This window comes from Capricornis sumatraensis, chromosome 6 (genome assembly GCF_032405125.1).
Source record: "Capricornis sumatraensis isolate serow.1 chromosome 6, serow.2, whole genome shotgun sequence".
NCBI classification, from domain to species: Eukaryota; Metazoa; Chordata; class Mammalia; order Artiodactyla; family Bovidae; genus Capricornis; species Capricornis sumatraensis.
Genome location: NC_091074.1, coordinates 19,593,106 through 19,600,034, shown reverse-complemented (window position 1 = coordinate 19,600,034; position 6,929 = coordinate 19,593,106). Strand labels below are relative to the sequence as shown.

At 42.0% G+C, this 6,929-nt stretch overlaps 1 non-coding gene across 1 annotated transcript; it reads left to right on the top strand.

Annotated features, from left to right (window-relative positions):
• Positions 1–5,956: 5,956 nt before the first annotated feature.
• On the top strand, positions 5,957–6,028 carry TRNAS-GGA (transfer RNA serine (anticodon GGA)). Its single transcript has one exon. It is a non-coding gene; the product is annotated as a tRNA-Ser (tRNA).
• The last annotated feature ends 901 nt before the right edge of the window (positions 6,029–6,929 follow it).

The following is a 6,929-nucleotide window of genomic DNA, read 5'->3' as shown; positions in this document are numbered from 1 at the left end:
TGTTAAATGCTGTATTTGCTCTCCCACCTTAGAATCTTCTCTTCCTGTGACCTACAGAGTGTGTGGAGACATTAAGTCTTTTGGCAGTGACTGGAAAAGTGACCCTGAGCAGCTGTCTCAGTCTGTTCCTTCATCGGTTGCTGTTATTGTTTAGTTGCTAAGTCGTGTCTGACTCTTTTGCGACCCCTTGGACTGTAGCCGGCCAGGCTTCTCTGTCCATGGGATTTCCCAGGCAAGAGTACTGGAGTGAGTTGCCGTACCCTTCTCCAGGGAAATCTTCCTGACCCTGGGGTCTGCACTGCAGGCGGGTTCTTTGCAGCTGAGCCACTGGGGGAAGCCTTCCTTCATCTGAACTGTAGAAGTAAAAAGAATCTCAGTATATAGCAGAGTTGTACACATTCACCCTTTGATCCGGTATTCTCATTTCTAGAATTCTGTCCTAAAGATATAGTAGTAAAAGTACTATTGTTCTATTAGTAAATAGTAAAAGTACTATTGCAAATTTGTTCACTGCAGCACCATATATAATAAAATATGGAAATTCCTCAACAAATGGCCAGTTGAATAAATTGTAAACGAATGCAATGAAGTGAGTTCCTAGAAACATAATATTGTTCAGTGAGAAAAAAGCTACGTGGAGAGAAGTGTACATAGTACCTTGTATCCAAAAAAGGGAGGACAGTAGTAATGTTATATATAAATTTGCCTATGAAATGGCCTAGGGACTATGGCCAACCCAGTAACCATGAATATCTCTAGCTCCTAGATTGAGATCTCTAGATACTATCTTCAATTAAAAGGAACCAAGACTCCTTAGAGTCTCAAAATATTTTGTTCCCTAAATCTCTTTAAATTCTTAAAATTGTGAGAGGGCCCCAAAGAGATTATTGATGTGGGTTATATCTATTGATGTTTAGTGCATTAGAAATAAAAACATGGAAAAATTTAAAAATCTGTTAACAAAAACTACTTAGAAGAGTGCCATTGTAAATTTTTCTAATGTCTGGCTTAATAAATGACAGCAGAATTCTTATAGCTGCTTCTACATTCAATCATCATATCATACATCATGTAACTATGGGAAACTCTGTATGTATTTGTGAGATAAAGAGAGTTTAAAAGAGCAAATAGCATCTTAGTATTTTTATGAAAATAATTGTGACCACACAAACCCCATGATAGGATCACAGGGACGTCCAGGGGCTCCCCAATCACACTTTGAAAACCATCACTTTGGAGAAATAACTAATTTCAGGTTCGGGTTGGAAATGTAAAATAAGCCTGGAACATCTTATCTTAGCTGAAGGCAGGGAGGTTTTTAGACTAATAGGGTGGTGTCAAAATGATTGAGGAGACAACTTGAATAGACTTACAGTGGTCAAAGATGGAATGATTTGAGCATCAATAAGTATAGTGACTTCAGTGGGTGAATGAAAAATATCAGATACATTTACATACATGATTTAAAAAATGATTTATGATTTTAAAAAAATCATGATTTTTTTCACTATGATTAAAAAAAAACCTTACTGGTCACTTTTTGATGGTGTTAGGGAAACGGAAAGTGAAGTCGCTCAGTCGTGTAGGACTCTTTGTGACCTCAGTCCATGGGGTGTTAGGGAACCAACTCATTATTTTGAAAACTAATAAGCAGAGGAAAAATCAAGCACTTTTCTGGCCTCTATATAAATCATAAAGTAACAAAATAGTTGATAAGGAGAAATTTATTCAAAAAATCATAAAAACCTAGTAAAAGAAGAATAGATGGCATAGTTAGAATATTACTATTTTGCAAACATTAGTTTGTTAATGAATCAATGCCCAAATCAAGAGGTTGACATCCTTGACAGAGAGCCACTGCGCCTCCTGGTGGAAGACTACCTCACTGCCTGTGAACGAGTCTTGCTAAACAAAAAACGGAGCCTGAATCGGATCAAGTTTCTAGATCTAACCACTCATTTACAGGAAACATAGGAATAACATCAGAATGATATGAAGACATTATGGAAAATCTAACTTGTAGGAACTTCAGACAAGCAGCTCAGATTCTTTAAAAGAGTATATGGAGGCGAGAGAGAGAACCTATAGAATTAAGAGAAACAGCAATAAGAAAACAAACAACCCAATTTAAAAACTGGCTAAAGATCTTAGCAGACACCGCACAAGAAGATATACAGATGGAAAGTAAGCGTACGAAAAGATGCTCCACATCATATGTCATCAGGGAAGTGCAAATTAAAACAATGCCACTACACACCCATTAGAAGTGCCAAAGTTCGGAACACTGACAACACGAAATGCTGTGGGAGAGGGATGTGGAGTAACAGGAACTCTCATCCAATGCTAGTAGGAAAGCAAAAAGTTATCACCACTCTGGAACTGGAGGTTTCTTACAAAATGAAACTTTCTCTTACCGTAAAATCCTACAGTTTTGTTCTTTGGTATTTACCAAAGGAGTCAGAAACTTACATCCACACAAAAACCTGCCCACAAACGTTTACAGCACCTTTATTTATACTTGCCCAAACTTGGAAGCAACCAAGATGTCCTTCAGTAGGTGAATGTTAAATAAAATGTGGTACATCCAGGCAGGGCTTCTCTAGCGGCTCAGATGGTTAAGACTCTGCCTGAAATGTGAGAGACCTGGGATTCTGTTCCTGAGTTGAGAATATCTCCAGAGAGATATTCCTGGAGAAGGAAATGACAACCAACTCCAGTATTATTGCCTGGAGAATTCCATGAACTGAGGAATCTGGTGGGCTACAACCCACGGGGTCACAAAGAAAGAGTCAAACACAACTGAGCGAAGTTGCAATAGCATTAAGTGTGCAATAGCATTATATTTTAAAAAAATAAAAAGGAAATACATTAGCTTTAAAATACTTTATTGAGCTTCCCTGGTAGCTCAGCTGCTAAAGAATCGTCCTGAAATGCAGGAGACCCCAGTCTGATTCCTAGGTCAGGAAGATCCCCTGGAGAAGGGATAGGATACCCACTCTGGTATTCCTGGGCTTCCCTGGTGACTCAGATGGTAAAGAATCCACTTGCAATGCAGGAGATCTGGGTTGGGAAGATCCTCTGGAGGAGGGCATGGCAACCCACCCCAGTATTCTTGCCTGCAGAATCCCCACAGACAGAGGAGCCTGTCGGGCTACAGTCCATTGGATCGCCAAGAGTGGATACGACTGAGCAACTAAGCGCAGAACTGCACATCCAGAAAATGGCATATTATTCAGTGCCAAAAAGAACTGAGCTATCAAGCCATTGAAAATGGAGGAATCTTACTGGAACATAGCTAAGTGGAAGAAGCCAAACTGAGAAAGTTCCATGCTGTATGATTCCAACTACATGACGTTCTCTAAAAGACAAAACTATGGAGACAATAAAAGATTACTGGTTGCTGGAGGGGGTTGGGGGAGATGAACAGACAGAGCACAGAAGATTTTAGGGGAGTAAAAATATTCTGTATGACACTATTATAATGATGGATGTGTTATCATACATTTGTCCAAACCCACTGAACTCACACCACCAAGAGTAAACACCATGGACTTTGTGTGATGTGATGTTTCCATGTAGCTTCATTGTTGGTTTAAAATAAAAGCACTATTCTGGTGAGAGATGTGGATATTGGGGGAGGCTACACATGTGTGAAAACAGGGCGTATACCTCTGTACTTTTCTCTCAATTTTATTGTAAACCTAAAACTTGTCTAAATATTTTTTTAAAGAGAGATAATGAGGGAAATTTGAACACTTTCTCAATTTTTTATGATAATAAGAAATTACTTTTCATTCTATATGTTATGATTTTGTGGTTGTATTTTTAAAGGGGCATTCTTAATCTTTTAAATTTAACTTCTGAAATACTTATGAATGAAAGGACAGTAGCCAGGTTTTTCTGTCCGTGGGATTCTCCAAGCAAGAATACTGGAGCGGATTGCCATACTCTCCTCTAGGGGATCTTCCAGACCCAGGGACCAAACCCACGTCTCTTATGTCTTGCATTGGCAGGCGGATTCTTTACCACTAGCGCGCCTGGAAAACCTGCAATTTACTTCTAAATAATGAAAAATTAGTAATGAGTTGGTAATGCTTGAAGCTGACTAATAGGTAAATGGGGGTTAATTATACTCCTCTCATATACTATTTTGTATATGAAATATTTTAAAAGATTTATGCCTTGAAGTAGTAAGCAAATTGTGTCTTTAAGCTCTTATTAACCCTCATTCTGTCTTATAACAGCTTAGGTGAGCGCTCTCATCTCTGTTATGATGAGATACAATCATTTGATAGTCATATTTGTGTAAGTCCCTGAGTGTTTAATTACTCGCAGAGGGGTTGTGTAAGGCATTGATAGCCTAAATAAGTGTTTTCTTTGTGAGTAAAGACAGGGCTTCCCTGGTGATTCAGTGGTAAGGAATCCACTCGCCAAGTAGGAGCTGCAGGAGATGCGGGTTTGGTCCCTGGTTTGGGAAGATCCCCTGGAAAATAAAATGGCAACCCACTCCAGTATTGTTGCCTGGGAAATCTCTTGGACAGGGGACCCTGGCAGGTTACAGTCCATGGGGTCATAAAAGATTTGGACACAACTTAGCAACTAAACAACCAACCAAGAATTAAACACATCTAGTAGTTTCTTGAATAGAGGGTCCTTATTCTGACTTGCTCTGGAAATTTACCACCCTTTTCCCCACTTCCCACCACCACCACATTTAAAAAGTGGGGGCGGGGGGGGGGGAGAAATCAGTATTGTTTTGGAAAATATGATCTTATTCCACTGGTTAATGCCTACCATATTTCCACCCCTTTCCATTTACCTATAGCTGTGGAATCCATCGAGATTAGTTAAATAAAAACAAAGCACAATTGGGGAGCCTGTCCCTCTCAACACACCTAGGAAAGGTAACACAAATTTAGATGGTTGGCAGCACTTGGATAACTACCTGATGTTCCCACAAGAGGGCACTCTAACTTTCTGAAAAATCATAAAATCTAACAAATGGGGTTTTATATAAGGTCTCTTTAACAAGCCCACATGGAGAAGGCAATGGCAACCCACTCCAGTACTCTTGCCTGGCAAATTCCATGGACGGAGGAGCCTGGTAAGCTGGTAGGCTGCAGTCCATGGGGTCACTAAGAGTTGGACACGACTGAGCAACTTCACTTTCACTTTTCACTTTCATGCATTGGAGAAGGAAATGGCACCCCACTCCAGTGTTCTTGCCTGGAGAATCCCAGGGACGGAGGAGCCTGGTGGGCTGCCGTCTATGGGGTCACACAGAGTCGGACACGACTGAAGCGACTTTGCAGCAGCAGCAGTAAGGGTCTGTGGGCTTCCCAGGTGGTGCTAGTGGTAAAGAACCCATTTGCCAATGAAGGAGACATAAGAGATGTGGGTTCGATCCCTGGGTTGGGAATATCCCTTGGATGAGGGCATGGCAACCTGCTCCGGTATTCTTGCCTGGAGAATCCCATGGACAGAGGAGGCTGGCGGGCTACAGCTCATGGGGTTGCCAAGAGTCAGACACAACTGAAGCAAATTAGCACACAATAATAAGGGTCTGTATTTCTACCTAAGGTTTTAAAACCCAGTTCAGTTTGACTGCTGCAAGTGCCCTAGTTGGGGCAGATGTGAAATGGAGGCTGTGGATTTTAGATGGTGTGGGACAGAAGGCTGAAATGAGTGCAGCAAACCACCTCCCTACCAACACCCCTGCACCTGTCTGAGTCTGCCAGAAGGAACTGAGATGAGAGTTCCACATCCACGTTCCCTTTCCTTCCTTCAATCAAAATTTTAAAACCTTTGTGTTGTCTTCATTTTAAGTATTGCTTAAGACTACTGTTGAAAAAATATTTATTTTCCCTGTAAATTTCTTTATATCCCAGTAAGATTCATTCATCTTCTGCTTCCACTTTAAAGAACACTGTATCATCCTACTATACGATATAGGGCTTCCCTGGTAGCTCAGAGGGTAAAGCGTCTGCCTGGAATGCAGGAGACCCGGGTTCGATCCCTGGGTTGGGAAGATCCCCTGGAGAAGGCAATGGCAACCATCTCCAGTACTCTTGCCTGGAGAATCCCATGGAGGGAGGAGCCTGGTAGGCTACAGTCCATGGGGTCACAAAGAGTCGAACACGACTGAGCAACTTCACTTCACTATACAAGGCATCATTATTTCTAAAAGGGGAAAGGGGAAAACCATGCTTGCTTATGTTGATCAGAAAAATCTGTGAAGGTGCTTAAGAGGGCGCAGTTCAGTTCAGTCGCTCAGTTGTGTCCAACTCTTTGTGACACCATGGACTGCAGCACGCCAGGCTTCCCTGTCCATCACCAGCTCCTGGTGCCTGCTGAAACTCATGTCCATCGAGTTGGTGATGCCATCCAACCATCTCATTCTCTGTCATCCCCTCCTTCTCCTCCCTTCAATCTTTCCCGGCATCAGTGTCTTTTCCAGTGAGTCAGTTCTTTGCATCAGGTGGCCAAAGTACTGGAGTTTCAGCTTCAGCGTCAGTCCTCCCAGTGAATATTCAGGACTGATTTCCTTTAGGATGGACTGGTTGGATCTCCTTGCAGTTCAAGGGACTCTCAAGAGTCTTCTCCAACACCACAGTTCAAAAGCATCAATTCTTCAGCACTCAGCTTTCTTTACATTTGCCTACAAATTTTTAACTAGTGTTTCAGACATGTACAGAAACTAATACAGTGAGCAACTTCATGGGGAGGTTCACTACTAACAGAGGGAGAAGGGTGTGCCAGAGACAGAGCATTGAGCTGAACCACCTATGGAAACTAGTTGGCATGACTGCTGCTGCTGCTGCTAAGTCACTTCAGTCGTGCCCGACTCTGTGCGACCCCAGAGATGGCAGCCCGCCAGGCTCCCCCATCCCTGGGATTCTCCAGGCAAGAACACTGGGGTGAGCTGCCAT